This window comes from Chiloscyllium punctatum, unplaced genomic scaffold (genome assembly GCF_047496795.1).
Source record: "Chiloscyllium punctatum isolate Juve2018m unplaced genomic scaffold, sChiPun1.3 scaffold_84, whole genome shotgun sequence".
Lineage (NCBI taxonomy): Eukaryota > Metazoa > Chordata > Chondrichthyes > Orectolobiformes > Hemiscylliidae > Chiloscyllium > Chiloscyllium punctatum.
The window spans coordinates 906132-930399 of record NW_027309818.1 but is presented as its reverse complement, the minus strand read 5'-3'; the positions used below and the strand labels follow the sequence as shown (position 1 = coordinate 930399).

Genomic DNA, 24268 nt, shown 5'->3' with positions numbered 1-24268 from the left:
AGATACCTGTTAGGAAGGAAGATGTGTTGGACATTTTGAACAACTTGAGGATAGACAAGTCCCCCTGGCCTGACGGGATATATCCTAGAATTATGTGGGAAGCAAGAGAGGAAATTGCAGTACCGTTGGCAATGATCTTCTCGTCTTCACTGGCAACGGGGGTGGTACCAGGGGACTGGAGAGTAGCGAATGTTGTGCCCCTGTTCAAAAAAGGGAATAGGGATAACCCCAATTACAGGCCAGTTAGTCTTACTTCTGTGGTAGGCAAAGTAATGGAAAGGGTACTGAGGGATAGGATTTATGAGTATCTGGAAAGACACTGCTTGATTAGGGACAGCCAGCACGGATTTGTGAAGGGTAGGTCTTGCCTTACAAGTCTTATTGAATTCTTCGAGGAGATGACCAAGCATGTGGATGAGGGTAGAGCAGTCGATGTAGTGTACATGGATTTTAGTAAGGCATTTGATAAGGTTCCCCATGGTAGGCTTATGCGGAAAGTCAGGAGGCATGGGATAGAGGGAAATTTGGCCAATTGGATAGAAAACTGGCTAACCGGTAGAAGGCAGAGAGTGGTGGTAGATGGTAAATATTCAGCCTGGAGCCCAGTTACAAGTGGAGTTCCACAGGGATCAGTTCTGGGTCCTCTGCTGTTTGTAATTTTTATTAATGACTTAGATGAGGGAGTCGAAGGGTGGGTCAGTAAATTTGCAGATGATACGAAGATAGGTGGAGTTGTGGACAGTGAGGAGGGCATTTGTCATTTGCAAAGGGACTTAGATATGATGCAGAGCTGGGCTGAGGATTGGCAGATGGAGTTCAACCCTGCCAAGCGTGAGGTTGTCCATTTTGGAAGAACAAATAAGAATGCGGAATACAGGGTTAATGGTAGGGTTCTTAGTCAGGTGGAGGAACAGAGGGATCTTGGGGTCTATGTACATAGATCTTTGAAAGTTGCCACTCAAGTGGATAGAGTTTGTAAGAAGGCCTATGGAGTATTATCGTTCATTAGCAGAGGGATTGAATTCAAGAGTCGTGAAGTGATGTTGCAGCTGTACAGGACTTTGGTTAGGCCACAGTTGGAGTACTGTGTGCAGTTCTGGTCGCCTCACTTTAGGAAAGATGTGGAAGCTTTGGAGAGGGTGCAGAGAAGATTTACCAGGATGTTGCCTGGAATGGAGAGTAGGTCGTACGAGGATAGGTTGAGAGTTCTCGGCCTTTTCTCGTTGGAACGGCGAAGGATGAGGATGAGGGGTGACTTGATCGAGGTTTATAAGATGATCAGAGGAATAGATAGAGTAGACAGTCAGATACTTTTTCCCCGGGTACAACAGAGTGTTACAAGGGGACATAAATTTAAGGTGAAGGGTGGAAGGTATAGGGGAGATGTCAGGGGTGGGTTCTTTACCCAGAGAGTGGTGGTGGCATGGAATGCGCTGCCCGTGGGAGTGGTAGAGTCAGAATCATTGGTGACCTTTAAGCGGCATTTGGATAGGTACATGGATGGGTGCTTAATCTAGGTTAGAAGTTCAGCACAACATGGTGGGCCAAAGGGCCGGTTCTGTGCTGTATTGTTCTATGTTCTATGTTCTATGTACCCTTGTTTCCTATCAGCCAACCAATTTTCAATCCAGTCTAGTACTTTGCCCCCAATACCATGCACCCTAACTTTGCTCACTAACCTCCGATGTGGGACTTTATCAAAAGCTTTCTGAAAGTCCAGGTATACTACATCTACTGGATCTCCCTCGTCCATCTTCAGAGTTACATCCTCAAAAAATTCAAGAAGATTAGTCAAGCATGATTTCCCCTTCATAAATCCATGCTGACTCTGTCCTATCCTTTTACTACTATCCAGATCTGCCGTAATTTCATCCTTTATCATAGACTGCAGCATCTTTCCCACCACTAAGGTCAGATTCTATCTCAAATTATTTTAAAAGAGGGCAGATACATTTTTGAAACATTGAGCAGTTGAGGGCCATGCGAATCAAGCATAAAAGAGGTGTTGAGGCCTGGGTTGGCCCAGCCATGATCTGACAGAATGGGGGAAACAAGCTGAAGGGGATGAATGCCGTACTCATGCTCTGATTCCTTGAGCCTCCATTTCATGCTTTTTGTCTCCAAAGAAGAGCATGATACAATGTGCTAAAGATCTCAGATGTTGTGAAAATGGGGTGTTTATGCACTGATTCAGATGGCATTGATTCATCAATCACAGCGATACAGACATGAGTAGGAAGGGAATTCCCTCCATGAATAAAGGAAATCTACTGCAGAGCTCACACAAAGGGAATTCTTCCCTTCAGAGCAGAAAAGTGTGTTGCTGCAAAAGCACAGCAGGTCAAGCAGCATCCAAGGAGCAGGAGAATCGACGTTTTGGGCATAAGCCCTTCTTCAGGAATGAGGCTGGTGGGCCAAGTAGGCTAAGATAAAGGGTAGGGAGGAGGTACTTGGGGGAGGGGCATTGGGAGTGCGATAGGTGGAAGGAGGTCAAGGTGAGTGTGATAGGCTGGTGAGGGGGTGGGCGTGGAGAGGTCAGCAAGAAGATTGTAGGTCAAGAAGGCGGTGCTGAGTCTGAGGGTTGGGACTGAGATAAGGTGCGTGCGGGGAAATGGTTGGGGCTGATATAAGGTGGGGGGAGGGGAAATGCACGAAACGTTGATTCTCCCGCTCCTTGGATGCTGCCTGACCTGCTGCGCTTTTCCAGCAACACATTTTTCAGCTCTGATCTCCAGCATCTGCAGTCCTCACTTTCTCCAATTGTTCCCCTCAGTAAACTCTCCCATCACATTACCCAACATATCAGCTCAAGCAGGATGCACTGCGCATGCTCTTGCCAACAAAGGGACCCCGGGTGATTGATGTCAGCACGGGACCAATGGAAGGACGGTGGGCGGAGCTGGAGGTCCTGGCTGGGCGGTTGGTCCTCCAACCAATCAAAGTGAATGATGGGCGGAACTGGACTAAACCACGTGATCACCCTTACGCGCGGCGCAGAGTCGATGTAATGAATACTCGGGAAGTTATGGAGCGAAAGGATACGGTAAGGAAAGAAATAAACTGTGTTCCTATGAGAGGCGAAGTTTTATAAACAAATTGTGCACGTCGGAAAACACAAATTTGAACGTCCCAGTCCCGTGTTTGCAGTCAACGGGGAATTGCCTCAGCGCAGCTTCAGGGCTGAGTGAGCGCCGCCATCTTTATTCGGGGCAACGATTCACTGGACACGTGCGGAGCCGCCATCTTTGTAGGGGGCAAAGGGGCAGCGTTTCTCTGGTAAAAGTCATAGGGCAGGATTTACACAGAGCATAATCAAACCTAGAGAGATGGGTGTTTATTTCTGGATTTGTTTCGTCATTCAATTAAATGATTTGGATGTCAACATAGGAGGTATAGTAAATAAGTTTGCAGGTCATACAAAATTGGAGGTATTGTGGACAGGGAAGAAGGTTACCTCAGAGTGCAATGGGATATTGATCAGATGGGGTTTAATTTAGATAAATGTGAGGTGCTGCATTTTGGAAAAGCAAATCAGGGCAGGACTTATACACTAAATGGCAAGGCCCTGGAGAATCTTGCAGAACAAAGAGACCTTGGACTGCAGGTTCATAGTGTTAAAAACAAAATCAATAAAATTTAGACGAGACCACCAAAACTGGAAACGAGACCCATTTATTCTACGATCTTGCAAGAATCTGACTCCAGTTGTACAGAACAATTGAAGTGAGGAAAAATTCAAATTACTACACCAGTTGTATCTTTGAGTTGCGTGAGGTCATCTCTACCGACTATGACTGGCTCCTATACTACCCAATCTTTTTTTATTGATTTCTATTAATGCCTAGCTATGCTCCACCCTTATTGCCCCCTTCTCTCCAAGTTGGCAACTTTCCCCTCTGTAAGTGCTGACACAAGGCTAAACCGCTATCTTGATGTTCCTTCTCACTTGTCCATTGACCATTATCCATAGGTACATCATGATCTGGTTCAACATTTTGTATCAACTCTCCTGGCACATTCCATCCCTGCATATTTCATTGTCTTGTATAGCTCAAGCATTTTGGTTATGTCAGCGTTTTGCTGAAAACACAAGTTTTAAACAAAACTGATTTGAACTTTATTTTAAACATTGAACTTATTTGAAACTTATAATAATTACACACAAAAATTAGTATTTAATTAACCATAATTATAGATTCTCTTCCCTAAATACTTATAGAGTTAATAGTTCTCTTGCTGTACCCCTTTTTCTATATCTGCAAAAACAACACTTTTCCCCATTTCTAACAATAGTTCATTGCCAGTCAAGTTGCACATGGATAGGATAGTGAAGGAGGTTTTTAGATTAGATTAGATTACTTACAGTGTGGAAACAGGCCCTTCGGCCCAACAAGTCCACACCGCCCCGCCGAAGCGCAACCCACCCATACCCCTACATCTACCCCTTACCTAACACTACGGGCAATTTAGCATAGCCAATTCACCTAACCTGCACATCTTTGGACTATGGGAGGAAGCCGGAGCACCCGGAGGAAACCCACGCAGACACGGGGAGAACGTGCAAACTCCACACAGTCAGTCGCCTGAGGCGGGAATTGAACCCGGATCTCTGGCGCTGTGAGGCAGCAGTGCTAACCACTCTGCCACCGTGCCACCCACTGAGGTGTTCAGTATATTTTCCTTTATTGGTTACAGCATCGAATATAGGATGTGGGAGGTCATGTTGCTGTACAGGACATTGGTTAGGCCACTTTGGAATATTGTGTGCAACTCTGGCCTGCCTCCTATCAGAAGGGTGCTGTTAAAGTTGAAAGGTTTCAAAAAAAGATTTACAAGGATGTTGCGAGGTTTGGAGGATGTGCTACAGGGTGAGGCATGAAAGGCTGAGGCTGTTTTTCCGGACTACCATAGGCTGAGCGGTAATGTTATGGAGGTTTATACAATCATGAGGGGCATGGATAGGGTAAATGAACAAGGTGTTTTTCCTCGGGTAGTGGTGTCCAGATGTAGAGGGCATTGCTTTAGGGTGAACGGGGAAAAATTTCAAAGGGGCCTAAAGGCCAACTCTTTAATGCAGTGGGTGGAATGAGCTGCCAGAGGAAGTAGTGAAGGCTGGTACAATTAAAACATGTTAAAGGCCTCTAAATAGATACATGATATGATTAGGAAGCGTTTACAGGGATATGGGCCAAGTGTTGGCAAATGGGAATAGATTAGGTTAGGCTATCTGGTTGGTATGGATGAGTTAAACCGAAGGGTATGTGTCGGTGCGAGACAGCTCTATGACTGTGGGATCATAACAGCTAATATTGCTCTGATTCACCCCTGGGCTCCCTCATGGCCACTTTGTCAAAACTAGCTTCCTCAGTCTTGAACAATAAGTGTATTTTTGGTCTGTTTAGTATTTTACTATTACTTTATCAGAGATTCTTGTAAGTTAATTTTTCACTGCTGCCCAGCCCCTGACCATGTGCTGCTCTATTATCAGATTATTTTTTTCTAGAAAAACTTTGACAGTCAAGAATTCTTTTTTTCAATAAGCACGTGTATTTTCCTTCCGTTTCTGACTATCAAATTCTGCACCATTTTCATTCCCTGTAATCTGTTTTGCACTCCCTGAAACATCAACTGTGTTCCTCCTTCCACAGATACCAGTGATTAATGCCAAAGCCCTGTTGCCTGTGGAGAGGGTGATGTTTGGCTTTCTTGTACAGCTGCAGTTTGTGTGGTGAAGGTGCTCCCACAATGTGGTTGGGTCAGAGACATTACAGAGTATTCATTACAGCAACAGTGATGATTTGAAGATAATGTCCAAATCAAGAACATGCTTATAATTTCACAAAAATATTATTGGGAACTTTAGACATGAGGCCAGAGAAGGATGATATTAGGTCAGGTGACCAAAACCATTGCCAAATAAGCAGGTTTTGAGGAAAGTCTGAAAGGAGGAAAACAGATCTGTGAGGTTTGGACTGCGAATTTCAGACCTTGTTGCTTTAGCAACTGTAGAAACAGCCACACAGGTGAAATAATGATTTAACAAATCGTTGGGAGTCTCGAACAGAATGGGTTGTCGAGGTCTCAAAGGGTGTGTGATGCAGCGAGCTAGGAATTAAATCAAGGGTGAGAATTTTAAATTGGAGGATGTGGGCCGGGTGCTGACAGGTGAGACTAGATTGGGATATCTGGTTGGCATGGATGGGTTGGATTGAAGGGTCTGTTTCCATGCTGTACATCGCGGTAGCTCTATGTTGTTGATTATGAATAGGAGCCTTTTTATTGATCAACAATTTTTGGTACAAGGGAGTACTTGGGCAGCAGAGATTTAGGTTTTCTTGCGATTACAGGGAGGTTGAATGTGGGAAGCTGGCCAGGAGTGTGGTTGGATAATGAAGTCTGGAGATAATACAAGGCAGATGAGAGTTTATGAGCTGAGATGAGGGTGGAGTCAGCTAGTAATAGTGGTCTTGGACTTGGGACTGAGCTATCACACTCTCCTCACCTCTGGGATTCAGCTGGTTGTCAGGTTGTGAATCAGGGCAGTATCACAATTGGGAGCTGAGTGGCCCTGGTGGAGCCTAAAATGAGTGCCGCTCAGCTGCTGGTTGATAGCCCTGTTGATGACGTCTTCCATCACTTTACTGCTGATCGAGTATGGACTGATAGAAAGAAATTGTCTGGGTTGGATTGCCCTTTGTTTTTTGTGTTGAACATCCCTGTTCTACATTGTTGGTCGATGTCAGTGCTGGAGGGGTACTTGGCTTGGTGGGTGGCAAGTTCTGGAGCACAAGCCATCAGTATTATTGCCAGAATATTGGCAGGGCCCATAGCCTTTGCACTACTTAACCATTTCTTGATGTTATTCAAACTGAATCGAACTGGCTTAAAACTCACATCTGTGATGTTGGAAACCACTGGAGAAGGCTAAGATGGATCATCCACTTGACACGTCTGGCTGCAGATTGCTGCAAATGCTGTCGTCTTATCTGGTGAATGGATGTATGAGGCCCCTCCATCAGTAAGGGTGGAGATATCTGTGATGCTTCCTCCAGTGAGTTGTTTAATTGTCCATCACCGTTCACAACTGGGTATGGCAGAACTGCAGAGCTCCGATTTGTTCCATTGGATGTAGGATCACTTAGCTCTGTTGCTTGCTGCTGATGCTGTTTGAAATGCAGATAGTCCTGTTTGGTAGATTCACCAGGTTGGCACTTCATTTTTAGGTATGCCTGGTGCTGCTCTTGGCATGCCCTCCTTTACTGTACATTGTGATGGGTGAGAGCGGGATTTACAAACCCATGAGATTATAGATTGTGCTGGAGTACAGTTCTGCTGCTGTTGATGTCCCACAGTGCCTCAGAGATACCCAGTTTGAGATCCTACATCTCTTCAAAGTCTATCCCGTTTAGAACGGTGATAGTGTCACTCAACACAATGGAGGTTTTTCTCAACTTTAAGGCAAGACTTCTGTCTCCAAAAGGAATGTGTGATGGTCGCTCTTACCAATACTGTCATGGACAGATATATCTGCAGCTGGTCAATTCATAACAATGAGATCAAGTATGTTTTCCCCTATTGTTGGTTCCCTCAGCACCCGCTGCAGACTCAGTTGAGCAGCTATATTCTTTAGGACCTGACCAGCTCAGTCAGTAATTCTGTTGCAGAGTTAGTCTCGATTGTGGACATTGAAATCCTGTACCCAGAGTACATTTGACGCCATTTTATTGCCTCAGTGCTTCCTCCAAATGTTGTTGAACATGAAGGAGAAGTGATTCATCCTCCAAGGGAGGACGGTACGTGGTAATCAGCAGGAGCCATGATACTTCCTGGTCACCGGAGTCAATGCTGAGTACTCCCAGGGCAAATCCTCCCTGTCTGTACACCACTGTGCCACCACCTCTGCCTGGTCTGTCCTGCCGGTGGGACAGGACATATCCAGAGATTTTAGGAGAAAGTGAAGACTGCAGATGCTGGAGATCAGAGTCGAGAGTGTGGTGCTGGAAAAGCACAGCAGATCAGGGTGATGAAGGGCTTAGGCTCGAAACGTCGATTCTCCTTCTCCTCGGATGCTGCCTGACCTGTTGTGCTTTTCCATCACCCCACACTCTATCTAGGGATGGTGATGGTGGTGTCTGGTCATTGTCTGTAAGGGGTTACTCTGTGAGTATGACTATGTCAGGCTATCCCTTGATTGGTCTGTGAGACAGCTCTGCACATTTTGGCCCCAAAATCCAGATGTTAGTGAGGAGGACGTTGCACCATCGAGAGGGCTGATTCTGTGGTTGTATTAAATGGTGCCTTGATAGATACCAAGCGGTCTATCCAGTTTCATTCCTTTGTTGAGACTTTGCAGTGATTAATACAGTGAGTAGCTTGTTGGGCGACTGTCGGGTTGGCAGGGCTTTTTTCGCCATTGACAATGGTTCCATGGAGATCAGGAAATTCCTAATTCCAGTTATTTTTTTCTTGAATTCAGACTCCACCATCTGCCAAGATGGGATTCGAACCAGGACTTCAGTCGTTTGTTTTAATATTCTGGATAAAAGTTAAATACATCAGGTTTGTTCACTCACTTCAAATATCACTTACCCAGGTTTTGTTTCTTTGTGAAACACTGTCCATCGTCCTGTCTCCTCCAACATTCTCTCCAATAACAAGAGTTTGGAGCACATGTAGTTTCTCTGTCACTAAGACTGAGATAATCCGATCTGCTGCTTCCCTCCCTCCCACTAACCCACTGAGTCAAAGTGCATCACGTAGTGTTCCTGGTTTTTGTCCTAAACTTACATCTTTGTCCAATCTCATGTCAAGCCTTATCAGAGCTCATCTTGACCCTTTACTCTAATCTAACTAAACTACAGACTTTCCAACTCTCTTTCCTCCTCCTCCTTATCAGTCCCCCTCACCGATTCACAGATATTGTTCCTTGTTCTGTCTTTTCTGGTTTTGCCCTTCTCTTCCAAAATCCTGCTCCATCTCCACTCTCCAACTCCTTTCTGAATTTCTTGCATTTGGTGTCCTTGGTCCCTCCTGTATCTCACATACAATACCAGGAAGTGTCATTGTGCAAAAGCACCGTGTTAGGTTTCACATGTACACTGACGATGCCCAGCTCTCCCTCCCCATCATCCCTCTCCATTACTCCAATGTTACTCAGTTATCAAACTGCTTACCACATTCCCACTACTTGATTAGCTGCAGTTTCCTCCAATGAAACATTGTACTGGTTAAACCCATTGCCTTACAAATTCCTTTCCCTTATTGCTGAGCTCCTCCCTCTCACTGGGAACTGTCTGAGGTAGAACTACACTCTTCACAATATTCCTCTCATATCTGACCCCAAGCTGACCTTCTGATCAGACATCTACACAATCAAAAACATCAGGAATTCCAATCTCTTGAACGTTGTTTGTCGCCTCACCCCAGCTCCATTGCTACTGAAACCCCTTACCCGCGTCGGTGTCGCCTTAAACTTGATGAATCTGAAACGGAACCCTTGATTCCGTGATGGGAAATATCCTCTCACTATTTATCCTGTCAAACCCCTGAAGAATCTGGTGGTGGAGTTTGATTGTAGGTGGTGGAAATGGCAGAGGATGATGTGTTTTATCTGGGTGGATGGTAAGGATTTGGGGAGGGTTCTATCCTTGCAGTTGGAAGTGTGGATTTCAAAGACAGAGGTGCGGGAAGTGGAGGAAACACATTCGATTGTATTGACTACGTGGGAGGGGAAATTGCAGTCCTTGAAAAACGGGGCAATTTGGTATGTTCAGGCTTTACTGGAACACAGCAGTAAGCGTTAGACAGAGATGTTGGCCAGGGAACAGGCTCGTGTGTTAAAGTGGCAGGCAGCTGGAAGTTCGGGGTTTGTTTTTGCAGCAGAACGTAGATCATCAGTCGCCATTTCCGCCACCTCCACTGAGATGCTGCCAGACACAGGTTCCTGTCCCCTCCATTAACAGCTATGCACCCCCCCAGCCAGAACGTAATCCACTCCTTTGTCTTTCCAAATGTTCAAGTCTCTCTTTGGGTTCTGTCCCTGGCTGTTATTTACTCTTTAACCCCTATCTCCTGCAATACAAAGATCTGCAGGTTAGTTGAATTGGCCAAGCTACATTTCCCATAATATTCAGGGATGTGTAGGTTAGGTGCATTAGTCAGGAGAAATGTAGAGTAATAGGGTAGGGGAATGGGTCTGGGTGGGATACTCTTCGGAGGAACGCTGTGGACCTTTTGGGCCAAATGGCCTGTTTCCACACTGTCAGGATTCCAGTTTTCCCAGCTCCCATCGGTTCTGAGGAAGGGCCACTGGACAGATTTCTGTTCCCAGATGCTGCCAGACCTGCTGAGCTTTCCCAGCACCATCTGCTTGTTGTTCATGATTGACCCCATCCATACACCTTCTGGGTTTAATTCAGACAGGGGGAGGATCCCACCACTGACCTCACAATGGGGTCCAGCTGATTGATGGCAGCTTCAGACCAATAGGAAAAGGTCGAGGGACTGGTGGACCAAGTGGAACCAGCTGGTCATCCAAACAATGGGAGTGATTGAGGGGCGTGGCCAATGGGATGACACGTCACTAGTAATTCTGCTGATGCAGTGCCACGTGACACGGCCGTTGGTGAATGTGGGAGTCGCAAACAGGGAAGGGGAGAGTGGCCTCGGAGACGGAGATAATGAGTCACTTTAGACTGGGAAGTTTTAATTACTCTGTGCGGTTCGTTAGTCTGAATTAGAAACTCTGGGTCCCGTGTTTGCAGCAGATGGGAAAACGGCTGCGGCCCTCAGGCGGTGATAGGACCTGGGTTATGGTCGCCATCTTTATTCGGGGCAAGGTACAGGTGAGGCGCATGTGCATGTCCCCTTCCTAGTAGTGGGGTGCGATTTGAAGAGAGGCATTTACACATCAAGCACATACCAAGAGAAAAGTATGTCTTTACTATTGTTCCTGCACTGACTGTGAGTTTTGTTTTGTGAATTCATTTCATAGGATATTAAATCAGAATAATTGAGGCTGGGATGTCAAAGCAAATTTTTGCAGTCAATGGAGTCATCAGGATCTGAACATCATTGGCATTTAACTGTGGAAGGAGAAGGGTTTGTTCTGTTTGCGGGAAAATATTTTTGTTAAGCAGAAAGATGCACAAATTCGTGGTTGGATCACCCTTTGGGTATGCGCTGCCTCCTGGGCCCTGCAGCTGAGGAAGGAGATATTGGCCTGAGAGGGAGCACGTATTTATCCAAGCTACACCTCGTCTCTTTTTAAGAACTGTCAGATTTCGATCCAATCACCCACTTCATGATGTTAACCTATAAACTCTTTATTTTCAATCACCTGCAAACTTCTCATTAAAACTCCTTTTGGACTCAAATTCCAGCACCTTTCCAGGTGGAATGTTCCAGATTCTACCAACTGTCCATTCATCCAGAAACTGCTGAGGTCCATGTTGACTCTGGGGTTACAAAGGGCTGAATTGAAAGATGAGGTGCTGTCCCTGAGCTCCCATTGAGATGCATTGGAACAGGACAGGAGGCTGAGGGCAGTGTAGGTGTGAACAGACAATGAAAATGACAGGGCTGCACTGTGAGGGCTGCTTGGCTCAATGAGTGTGTTTTAGAGTTGGGTGAAAACAGAGGGAGATGAGACAGGGAGAAGGTGATGCTGAAACTCAGTTTTGGTTCAGGCCATTCAGAAACTCACATGATCCCAATGGGAACAGCCAATTTTTAAGTGATACCTGCGGAGTATTTCTTAACAGTTTTTAAAGTAAAGCATAACAGGCTAAGTAAAGATTGGTGCTTTTGATTTTAATAGAAATGTTTGTGTGAAGGAAGGTTGCTAGTTCATTTAAATTCTCTTAATGGGAGTAACTAAATGAATAAAGAGAGACATTGAGATAGGAGCCCTCAGATCCGTGGTGTGCTACTCTTGCACAATGTGGGAAATAAGGGCCGCTTCCAGTATCCCTGACGGCTATGTATGCAGGAAGTGGACCCAAATGCAGCTACTGGGAAAGTGCTTTTCAGAGCTGGAGCTGTGAGTGGAGTCACTGTGGAGCATCTGCAATACTGAGAATGTTATGGTCAGCACGTTTAGTGAGCTAGTCACACTGCAGGTGAGGGTTACACAGGCAGAAAGGGAATGGGTGACCATCAGATCAATAAAATAGATAGGAAGGGTGTGCAGGAGTGCAGGAGTCCCCAGTGGTTATCCCCTTCTCAAACAGGTACACATATACCACTTGGGATTCTGTTGGGAGGTTACGGGTGGAGTAGCCTCTCAGGAAATCAGCAACAGTCAGGTTCGTGACACCACAGAAAGGTCTGCTGCACAGAGTGGGAGGAAAGAGAGTGGCAGGGCTAGAGTGACAGGGGATTCAATAGTCGATGCACAGACAGGCACTTCTATGGCCACAGACATGAATCCAGGATGGTATGTTACCTCCCTGGTTCTAGGATCCGCAATAGCTTGGATAGGCTATCGGACATTGTGGAGCTGGTGGGTAAACAGCCCATGGTGGTGGAATCTTCTCACTATGAAGACCATGGATCATTTACATTCTCCACTGCTTCCCACTCCTATCTGCTTCGAAAAGAGAATCGCAGAGAAACACGGAATAAAATGGGGTCAGAGTCTCTGATATAAAACTGTTTAACACAGTGCCCCCATCTTATCCATATTGGTCATCAAGCACACATACCCTGTATGATCACCTAATACCTTTTGATATTAGAATAGATGATACATGATTAGTTAATGTTTTGATGAGGAAAATGAGCAGAGAGGTTTAGTAATTTCTGGAGCTCAGGGTGCATGAATCTGAATTAAAAATGGGCTATCCTCAAGGCTGGAATTAGAGAAAGGCACTTAGCACAGAGATTTGTGAGACTCGAGGAGATTACAAATACAAGGAGGATTGTGAGAATGGATGATGTTACAGAGACAGATGTTTTGTGATACCAGAGATAGTGAGGGTTCTGAGGCTGGAGAGGAATTACAGAGATAAGGAAGAGATGTGAAGCTGATGAAGTGACAGTGATAGAGAGAGTTATGAGCATGGAGCAATTTACAGAGACACCGAGAGTTAGAGTCTTAAAGTTATTCAGCATGGAGACACACCCTGTGGTCTAACCAATCCATGTCGACTCTAATTCCAAATGAAAGTAACTGCACCTGCCTCCAAATATTTCCTATTTATGAACTTTTGCCCATGGTCTTTTAAAGATTGTAATTGTATTCACAGCTACCATTTCCCCTTGCAGTTCATTCCACAAATGTAAAAATATCCTAATATCTGTTAGGATATCTATAAAACATCCTAAAATCTATTTAAAACCTTTCTCATCTCTCTTCAAAATGTATGCACCTGAGTCTTCAATCCCCCTGCGACCCCCCGGGCATTCATCTTATCTACACTCTCTGTGATTTTATAAACCTCTAATAAGTTCACCCCTCAACCTCCTATACTCCAGTGACAGAAATCTCAGCCTATCCAGCCACTCCTTCAACACGACCCCTCCATTCATGGCAACATCCTGGGAAATATCTTCTGAACCTTCTCTAATAACATCCTTCCTGTAACGGGGAACCAGAACTGGACGCAGTATTGCAGAAAAGGCCTCACCAGCATCCTGTACAGCCTCAATATTATGTCCCAACTCCTCTACCTAAAGGTCTGAGCAATGAAGGTATGTGTGCTAAATACCTTCTGAACCACCCTGTCTACATATGACAAGACCTGAAACACTCGGTCTGTTTGTTCTTTGTCACTACTCAAGGCCTTACTTTTAATTAGTGAAATTAATTAATGAGGCTAAAGGTGATGTCTGTTTTATCAAAATGTAATAGCTTACATTTATTCAAATTAAACTCTGTCTGCCCCTCTTCAGCCCATTCACCCAATTGATCAAGGTCCCTTTGTAATCATAAATAACCTTTGTTACTGTCCACTTTAACAGTTTTGATGGCACCCACAAACAAACCATACTTTGTATATTCTTACCCAAAACATCTACACGTATGGCAAACAAAAATGGACCCAGCACCAATTCCTGTAGAACACTACTGGTTACAGGCCTCCAGTCTGAAAAGCAACCCTCCACTATTACACTCTGTTTCCTACTGTTAAGCTAGTTTTGTATCCAGTTGGCAAGCTCTTCCTGAATCCCATGTGATCAAACTTTACAAATCAGTCTCCCATGCAGAACCTTGTGAAAGGCTTTACTAAAGTCCAAATAAACAATGTCTAACGCTCTGCCCTCGTCGATCTTCTTGGTTACTACCTTAAAAAGCTCAATCAAGTCTGTGAGACACCCTCTTGTGTAACCATGTTGACTGTCCCTAATCATTCCTTAAATCTCCAAATAGATGTAAACCCTATCCTTCTGAATGAGCTCCTACAGGTCACCCACCACTGAAGTCAGACTCCGAGGTCTACAGTTCCTGGGCTTCTCCTTCTATCCCTTCACAAACAAAGGTACAACATTATCCACTCTCCAGTCATCAGGTAGCTCACCCGTAGTTATCGATTATCCAAATATTTCTCCATGGTGCCCACAATTTCCTCCCACCCAAACTGTTCCCATCCTATCACTTCAGTCACTTGCCCTGTCTGATCAGCCAAGAAAAGCTCAGGTGTTGCTTGCTTTCTGATAGGAACATTTACATATTGATAAAGAACATTTTCTTGGACTCGTTTAACAAATTCTTTCCCAACCAAACCTTTCACACTATGGTCGTCCCAGTCAATGTTTGCAAAATTGATTCGTCTACTATTACCACCTTATTATTCTGACTTTATATCTGAGATCTCTCTGTATGTTCCTTTAGTTCACTCTGATTATTGCGGCATCTGTAGTGCCATCCGACCAAGGTGATCATTTTTTAAATTTTGAAAACACAATTTTATTTTTAAAAAGCTCTCCTCCGCGATTTAAAAATAAATCTCTTTTTGTTTATTCACTCAGTTGATGTGGGTGCTTACCTTGAGGGCAGTTGAGAGTTAACTCCATTGCTGTGGGTCTGGAGTCACTTGTCGGCCAGACCAGGTGAGGAAGACAGTTTCTTTCCCTAAAGGACATTAATGAATCAGATGGGTGTTTTCTAACAATCGACAATAGTTTCATGGTCATCATTAGCCTTTTCATTCGCGATTGTATTGAATTCAGATGCCACCATCAGCCATGTTGGGATTCTAACCCTAATCCTCAGAACATTACATATATTACTCGTCTAGCAAGAATACCATCTGGCCATTACCTCCCTTTTTAGCAGAGTTTTTAAAAAAAAGTTCCCTCATTCTACATGTATAATTTGTGATAAAATACTCAAATGTCCATGTGTCGGCCTCTCCAAAAGGTCACTCAACAGAAATCTGTTTGGGTGGAAAATATTTCACTCTTTTTTTTTTGTCGGGGGGGGGGTTTATTTTTCATTTTTGAGGTAAAAGAAACAGCAATGAATCCAAATAAAAATCTTACATCAAGGACATGTAATTTCTGAAGCTGGAGGGGGATTACAGAGACAGGGAGGGTGGTGAGGCTGGAGGGGGATTACAGAGACAGGGAGGGTGGTGAGGCTGGAGGGGGATTACAGAGACAGGGAGGGCGGTGAGGCTGGAGGGGGATTACCGAGACAGGGAGGGCGGTGAGGCTGGAGGGGGATTACCGAGACAGGGAGGGCGGTGAGGCTGGAGGGGGATTACAGAGACAGGGAGGGTGGTGAGGCTGGAGGGGGATTACAGAGACAGGGAGGGTGGTGAGGCTGGAGGGGGATTACAGAGACAGGGAGGGTGGTGAGGGTGGATGGGGGATTACAGAGACAGGGAGGGTGGTGAGGCTGGAGGGGGATTACCGAGACAGGGAGGGTGGTGAGGCTGGAGGGGGATTACAGAGACAGGGAGGGCAGTGAGGCTGGAGGGGGATTACAGAGACAGGGAGGGTGGTGAGGCTGGAGGGGGATTACCGAGACAGGGAGGGTGGTGAGGCTGGAGGGGGATTACCGAGACAGGGAGGGTGGTGAGGCTGGAGGGGGATTACAGAGACAGGGAGGATTGTGGGGCTAGAGGGTGATTGTTGTCCAAATATCACTGTGGTGTACATGGACTGCAGCATTTCAGGAAGACAGTCTACCACCACTTTCTCCAACACGAAGGTGGTCAATCAATACTGGTCTGGGCAGCAAAGGCAACCCCCAGTGAATAAAACCAAGCAGTGACCTCTCTGAGCTGACTGGCTGTGAAGTTATAAACATCTCTGGAAATGGAGTGGACAGAGAAGAGAAACAGTGACATTTCACAGCTGCCCTCAGAGAGTCCTCACCCTTGGAAGTACTCAGAGCCGGGTATCAGCTCAGTGGGTTTCAGTATCTTCAAACATCAATCTTAGTCTGCTATACTTTATTTAATCTACAATAGTGAGTAAGGTGAGGGTTTCTTTTTAAGGTCTTACAGTCTCTTGATTAAATGTTTAAAATATAAAACATAAGCATTGTTATTCTCGGGCAGTATTTTTAGAGCAGTAAGACTGTGCCTTTTTCTTGGTCTGTAGATTCTTAAGGCCGAGAGGTGGCCTGTTGTAGAGTGGCGTGCTGTTCCTGTCGGATGTGGGCGATTAGGGAGAATCTCCATGATCCTGTGGTTATGTCTGCAGGAAGTGTGATTGTAAATCCAATTGGATCGCATGTATTGGTGGAGGAGTGATTAAAGGCAGTGAGGAATTGACAGGAGCTGGGGGGGGGGGGGGGGGTGTGATAAGGGGCAGTCTCAGGATTGCAGGATACTGCAGATACAGTCAGGTAGGTGGGTTACCTCCAGGAAAGCTAGGAGGGGTAGGCAGGTAGTACAGCAGTCTTCTATGGCTATCACCCCTCTCAAACAAGTATACTGTTTTGGAAAATGTAGTTGGTAATAGACTTTCAGGGGAATGTAACACTGACAGTCAAGTTACTGTGACTGAGACTGGCTCTACTGTAATGTGAGGTATATCCAGCTCCACATGATCAATGGTGATAGGGGACTCTCTAGTCAGGGGCACAGTCTGCTGTTTCTACAGCTGACCGTGAGACATCAGAATGGGGTGGTGCCTGGGTCAAGGATGACTCAGAGATTTTTCAGAATCTTCTCAAAGGGGAGGATAACCAGTGGGAGGTCATTGTACATTGGTACCAATGGCATGGGAAGGGGAAAGCCTGGGGTCCTGACGAGCAGGGAGATTTGCTCGTGCCACTCGGGAGGCATTAAACGAGTGAGGGATTCAGGGTAATCCTAAAGAGATAGTGAGAAAAGAGGCGAGTCTGAGACTGGTACTGTTCACAGGTCAGACTGTCAAGGCAGGCAAGAGCAAGTCACAGAATGAGATGGGACGGACCAGTTACACTGCATTTATTTCAGTGCAAGAGACCTGACAAATCAGGCAGATGGGCTCAGGCTATGGTTTTGAACAACATGGCACTGGAATATTATAGCAATTACAGAGGCAATATTCAGAGATGGATAGGACTAACAGCTTAATTTTCCAGGGTATAGATGCTATAGCAAGGTTGGAAGGGGGCAACAGAGCAGGGGGAGTGGCATCTTTGGATATTCCTTGGAGTACATCCAGGCAGTTATTTGGGTGGTACTGAGAAATGAGAAAGGGATGATCATCTTATTGGGATTGTATTATAGACCCTCTCCCAATAGTCAGCAGGGAATTGAGACAAAATTTTACCGAGAGATCTCAGTTATCTGTAAGAATAATGTAGTTGCAATGATAAGGGGTTTTAACTTTACCAACATGGCCTCGGAGTGCTGTAGTGTTAAGGGCTTGGATGGAAAGGTATTTGTTCAGTATGTACGAGAACATTTCTGATTCAGTTTGTAGGATGTACCTACTAGAGAAGGGACAAAGCCTGACCTGTTTTCTTTATTCATTCACAAGATGAGGCTGTCACTGGCTCGGCCAGCATTTATTGCTGCGTTTACCCAGAGGGCAGTTAAGAGTCAACCACGTTTCTATAGGTCTGGAGTCCCATGCAGACCAAACCAGGTTAGAATGGCACTTTCCTTCCCTAAAGGTCATGAGTGAACCACATTGGTTTTTCCAACAATTGACAGTGGATTCCTTGTCGTCACTAGATGATTTTTTTTCCAGATATTTATTGAATTCACGTTCCACCATCTGCCGTGATGGGATTCAAACCCAGATCCCCAGATCATTATCTGGGTCTCTGGATTAACTGTCTAAGGATAATTTCACTCCGTCATCAGGACATGAGGCAGGGTGAGTGACTGAGGTATCAGTGGGGCAGCACATCAGCACCAAAGATCCCACAGTATTGTGGCTCAGTGGTGAGCTCTGCTGCCTCAGCACCAGGGACCTGGGTTTGATTCCAGCCTCAGGTGACTGCCTGTGTTCAAGTTGGCACATTCTCCCCAGTATCTGTAAGGGTTTCCTTCAGGTGTTCCAGTTTGCTCCCACAGTCCAAAGATGTGTAGGTTAGTTGGATGAACCACGTTAAATTTCCCATAGTGTCTAGATGCAGTATATGAGGTTTTGGGATGTGCAGGCAAATCTCTGCCTGATGTGAAAAGATCCTTTTGGGGTCTTGGACATAGGTCAGAAGGAGGTGTGGCCGCACGTTTTACATTCCCGTGGCGGCAAGGGAGGGTCAAGGGTGTGGAGCATGGGTTGGTGGGAGGGTATGGACCGAACATGCGAGGTGCAGAGGGAATGGTCTCTGCAGAACACAGATAGGGGTTGGAGAGGGAAATTTGTGTCTGGTGGTGGGGTCTGACTTTATGTAGCAGAAATAAGAGGTTAATGCGCTGTATCTGGAGATTAGTGGGGTGGAAGGTGAAGACTGCAGGGTTATATTCTTTATTGTGGCTGGAGGGGTGGGGTAAAGGTGAAGGTGAGGGAAGTGGAGGGTATGTGTTGGAGGGCATTGTTGATCAAGTCAGAGGAAAATTACGGTCCGTGAAGTAGGCCTTTCTGGGATGTCCTGGAATAGAATCCAAAGAGATTAAACAAATATATCACAGACAAAAGATTAACTGGACCAGAGAATAGGACCCCTTAAAGGTCAACAAGGCTGTCTATGGAACCACAGCGGGTGCGAACGATATGCAAATATTTCACGTCATTTTTACTGGAGAAGTATATGGAAACTCTAGAGTTTTTTTTTTAGAAATAAACAGTGATAACTTGAAAAGTGTCCATGTTACAGAGGAGGTGGTACTGGATGTCTTAAATCGCATCAAGGTGGATAAAGCCCTGGAACCTGATCAGGTGTATCCTGGAACTTTCTGGAAATCTAGGGAAGTGATTGTTGGGCCTCTCCTGGGGTATTTGTATCGTTGATAGCGACAGGTGAGGTGCCATTATTTTTAAAAGGTGGTAAGGAGAGGCCATGGAACAAGAAAACAGTGAGCCTGAAGTCAGTGGCAGGCAAGTTGTTGGAAGGGATTCTGAGGGACAGGATATCCATCTGTTTGGAAAGGTAAGGAATGATCAGGGAGAGTCAATGTGGCTTTGTACATGCACAATTGGGTCTCACTAACTTGAGTGAGTGTTTTGAAGTGACAAAGAAAATTGATTACGCCAGGCGGTGAATGTTGTTAATATGGACATTCAACAAGGTTCCACAAAGCAGACTGGTTAGCAGGGTTAGATAACATGGAATGCAGGGAGAGCAAGCCATTACAAAACTACCTTGAAGGGAGGAGACAGAGGATTTGGAGGGTTGCTTTGCGGACTGGAGGCTTGCAAGGGTGGATATAGGGCCCTTAAATAAATGACTTGGATGTGAATATATGAGGTATGGTCAGTAGGTTTACAAAAGACACCAAAATTGGAGATGTCGTGGATAGTGAATATGGTTAGTTCAGAATACAACAGGATCTTGATCAGATGAGCCATTGGAGCAAGGAATGGCAGTAGGAGTCCAATTTATATCAATGTGAGCTGTTGTATTTTGGAAAGGCAAATCAGGGCAGGACTTATACACTTAATGGTAAAGTCCTGGGGAACATTGCTGAACAAAGGGACCTTGGAGTGCAAGTTCATAGTTCCTTGAAAGTAGAGTCACAGGTAAGCAAGGGAGTGAATGCAGCATTTGGTACGCTCCCCGTTATTGGTCAATGCATTGAATGCAGCTGTTGTGATGTCATATTGTGGCTGGACAGGGAACTGATTAAGGCCCTTCTGGAATTCTGTTTTCAGTTCCAATCTCCCTGTTCTTGGAATAATGTTGAGAAACTTGAAAGGGTTCAGAAAACATTTGCAAGGATTTTGCCAGGGTTGGACGGTTTGAGCTATTGGGAAAGGCTGAATAGGGTGGGACTATTTTCCCTGGAGAGTTGGAGGCTGAGAGGTGATCTTATAAAATCATGAAGGGCATAGATAAGGTGAGCAGTCAGGGACTTTTTCCCAAGTTTGGTGGGTCCAGAACGAGAGGGTACAGGCATAAGGTGAGAGGGAAAAGATTTAAAAGGGATCTAAGGGGCATCTTATTCATGTTGAGGGCATTGCAAGTATGGAATGAACTGCCAGAGGAAGGCTAGTACAATTGCAGCATTTAAAAGGCATTTGATTGGGTACATGAAGAGGAAGGGTTTAGACGGATAAGGGTGAACTGCTGGCAAATGGGACTCCATTAACGCTCTCCGTTATTGGTCAATGCATTGAATACAGGAGCTGGGATGTCATATTGTGACTAGACAGGACATTGATTAAGCCACTTCTGGAATTCTGTTTTCAGTTTGAATTTCCCTGTTCTGGGAAGGATGTTGTGAAACTTGAAAAGGTTTGGACAAGATTTACAAAAACGTTGCCAGGATTGGAGGATTTGGGCTACTGGGAGAGGCTGAATAGGCTGGGGCTATTTTCTCTGGAGAGTCAAAGACTGAGAGGTGACTTCATGGAGATTTATAAAATCACGAGGGGTGTGAATAAGGTGAGCAGCTGGCATCCTTTTTCCTCAGGTTAGGTGGGTCCAAAACTAGAGCACCTGGGTTTAAGTTGAGAGGGGAAAGATTTAAAAGGGATCTAAATGGCAACGTTTTCAAGCTGAGTGTGGTGTGTGTATGGGAGGGGCTACCAGATGAAGTAGTGGAGGCTGATAAAATCACAACATTTAAAAGGCTTCCAACTGGGTACATGAATAGGAAGGGTTTTGATGGATACAGGCCAATAGCTGGTAAATGGGAATCCATTAGTTTAGGATTCCTCGTTGGCACGGACGAATTGGACGGAAGGTCTGTTTCTTTGATCTTAATAAATTAAGATGCATTCCTCTATTTTGCGGAGAGCTAGCTGAAGCACAGATAATTATCCTTGGAGCTGAGAAGGTGAAGCAGTGATTTCGATCTGGTGCAGATTTGGTTCCAAGATCTTGAATTTGCAGAGAGAGAGAGGAATTGTTCACACTGTCACAATTTTTAGTAACTACTTTCAAGTAATTGGCAAATAATACAAGGTGAAAATGTGAACACTATTTTACTCAGTAAGTTCTGAGCATCTGGAACAGTCTGAACGACACAGATTCAGCAGGTATTCTGAAACAGACTTGGAATTTTACTTTTTAAGGAAAGATTTGGGGGGCTATGGGCACATGGGAGGGGACTTGGGACGGATTTGCAGCATCTCCAGAGGGAGAGAGTACAGCCCCAATGGGCTGAATAGCCCCCAGGCCCTGTGCTCTGTGATACTGCCCCATTCACTGTGAATGATGAAGCTCATCCCAGGGCAGAAAGAGGGATTAGCCCTCCACTCTCATCACAATGGGGCCCGGCTGATTGATGGCAGCTCCAGACCAATGGGAGGAGAGGCTGTGTGGTCCTGCAGCCAATGGGAGTGAATGAGGGGTGTGGCCAGCAAGACAACACCTGTCCATGAGCTGTGCAGGTGCAGTGTCACTGTTTGGGGTTGGGAGAGACAGCAGAGACTGGGACAGAGGCTGTGGGACCTGAATTACAAACTCCCGGTAAATTAAAACCAAAAGAACTGAGGAAGATGTAAATCAGAAACAACAACCAGGAGGTTCTGGAAAAGCTCAGCAGGTCTGGTAGCATCTGTGAAGAGAAATCAGAGTTAACGTTTCAGACCCAGTGTCCCTTCCTCAGGACAGATGTTACTGAGAAAAAAAGTCAGTTTATGTGCAGAAGTTCGTGTGGGGGGGAAGATAAAAGGAGTAAAGGATAGGTGGGGATAGAGTGAGAAGAACGGTTGGATAAAGGAGGGGATAACCGTCTGGCTGGGGGAAGGTGATTAGCTGTTAATGGAGACTGTTAGTGGCTAACCATAGGTAGGGTGTAATGGCAGGCTGTGAGAACAAGTCCTGGTGTGTGGGGTAGGGGGGGCTATGACGTGAGGTGGTTAACCTATGGTTAGCCACTAACTGTCTCCAGTATAAGCTGTTCCCCCCCTATATCACTCCACGATTGGAGTTGCCGAGGACACAAACCTTTCGAATATCCTCCCTAACTCCCTCTCTCCACCTTAAAGATGTATCTAAAAATCGTTCTCTTTAATCAACATTTCTATCATTTATGAAGCATTTTAGGAAATTTGTCATTGTGAAAGGCTCCATATAATGCAGGTAGTTGTTGTTGTTGTCTGACATCAGGAGAAACAGGGATGAGCCCTCTCTCTCTCATACCTGAGGAACAGCAGCAAAAGCAGGAAGCACTGAGCATGCTCCAGCCCACAATGAGCCTCGGATTATTGATGTCAGCGCAGCACCAATAAGAGTTGGGGAAAGGGGGCTAGAGGTGCTAGTTGGTCCTTCAACCAATCGGAGTGAATGAGGGGCGGGGCAATACTCAACCACGTGATAAACATCACTGACAGCACACTGTTGTGCCCAAGGCATTGGAAATGTGTGAAGGTGAAGGGCAGGGGAAAGGAAAGACATATTGACCAGGAAGAGAAGGAAATTTTCATGGTATGGGATGAGAGGCTTTACAGAACTTAGTGCACATTGTAAAACACAAATTTCAAAATCCAAATTCTGCACCATTTTCCCTCCCTATAATGCATTTTGCACTCCCTGAAATATCAACTGTGTAGTTCTCCCTCCACAGATACCAGTGATTAATGCCAAAGCCCCATTGCCTGTGGAGAAGGTGATGTTTGACTTCCTTGTAGAGCTGCAGTTCGTGTGGTGAAGGTGCACCCACAATGTCGTTGAGTAAGAGCTGTTATAGATTATTCACTCAGCGACAGTGAAGAGTTGACAATGTATGTGCAAATCAACAACAGTTTTTTTTTATCATGGTTATAATTCCACAGAAATACTATTGAGAACTTCTGACATAAGGCCATATTAGTTCAGGTGATCAAAAGAAATGCCTAATAAGCAGGTTTTCAGGAATACCTTAAAGGAGGAAAGCAAGTCTGAGGGCGTTAGGGTGGGAGTTCCAGACCGTGTTGCCTTGGCAACAGTTGAGACAGCTAGACAGGTGAAGCAATGAATAATCATCGTTGAGAGTCTGAAAGAAAATGAGTTGTCGGGATCTCACAGGTTGTGTGGTGCAGGGAGACAGGGATGTTGACAACCAGGAATTACATCAAGGGTGAGAATTTTAAATTGTTGCTTGTTAATAGGAGCCTTTTGATGAATCAACAAGTTTTGGTACAAGTGAGCACTTGGGCAGTAGGGTTTTAGATACTCTTGAGATTACATGTAAGTTGAATGTGGGAGGCTGGCCAGGAGTGTGTTTGGATAATGAAGTCTGGAGATAACACAGGGATGGACGAGTATTTCAGTAAATGGGCTGAGACTAGGGTGGAGTTGGGTGATGTCACTGATGGAGGAATAGTGCTTTTGGAGTTGGGCTGCTCCTCCTCCTCATCACCCCCCCTCCCCAATTCACAGATATTGTTCCTTGTTCTACCTGTCTGTATTTTCTGGTTATGTCCTTCTCTCCCATTCTGCTACAAACTAATATTTGACCCCACCGTTTATGCAAAAACCTACTCCATCCCGACTCTCCCTTTCCTTTCTGAATTCCTTGTATTTGGTGTCCCTTAAGGATCTATCCTCGGTCCCTCCTGTTTCCCACCTACATACTGCCAGGAGGTGACATTGTCCAAGAGCACCGTGTTAGGTTTCACATGTACACTGACGATGCCCAGCTCTCCCTCCCCATCATCCCTCTCCATTACTCAGTTATCAAACTGCTCATCACACTCCCACTACGGGATTGGCTGCAATTTCCTGCAACAGAACATTGCAATGGTTAAACCCATTGCCTTCAGTTGCTATTACAAATTACTTTCCCTT

General features: G+C 45.3%; 1 long non-coding RNA gene across 3 annotated transcripts in view; it reads left to right on the top strand.

The window, feature by feature from the left end:
• Positions 1 to 2958: 2958 nt before the first annotated feature.
• LOC140471428 (uncharacterized) overlaps positions 2959 to 24268 on the top strand; it is a 30640-nt gene continuing 9330 nt past the window's right edge. Inside the window, exons 1-4 of one of the 3 annotated variants that reach the window (XR_011957035.1) lie at positions 2959 to 3043; positions 8477 to 8559; positions 14971 to 15051; positions 17923 to 18064. This is a non-coding gene — a long non-coding RNA (uncharacterized lncRNA). Of the gene's footprint in view, positions 3044 to 8476; positions 8560 to 11381; positions 12703 to 14970; positions 15052 to 17922; positions 18065 to 24268 lie in introns of those variants that run through there. The other 2 variants (XR_011957036.1, XR_011957037.1) reach the window with 2 other exon arrangements.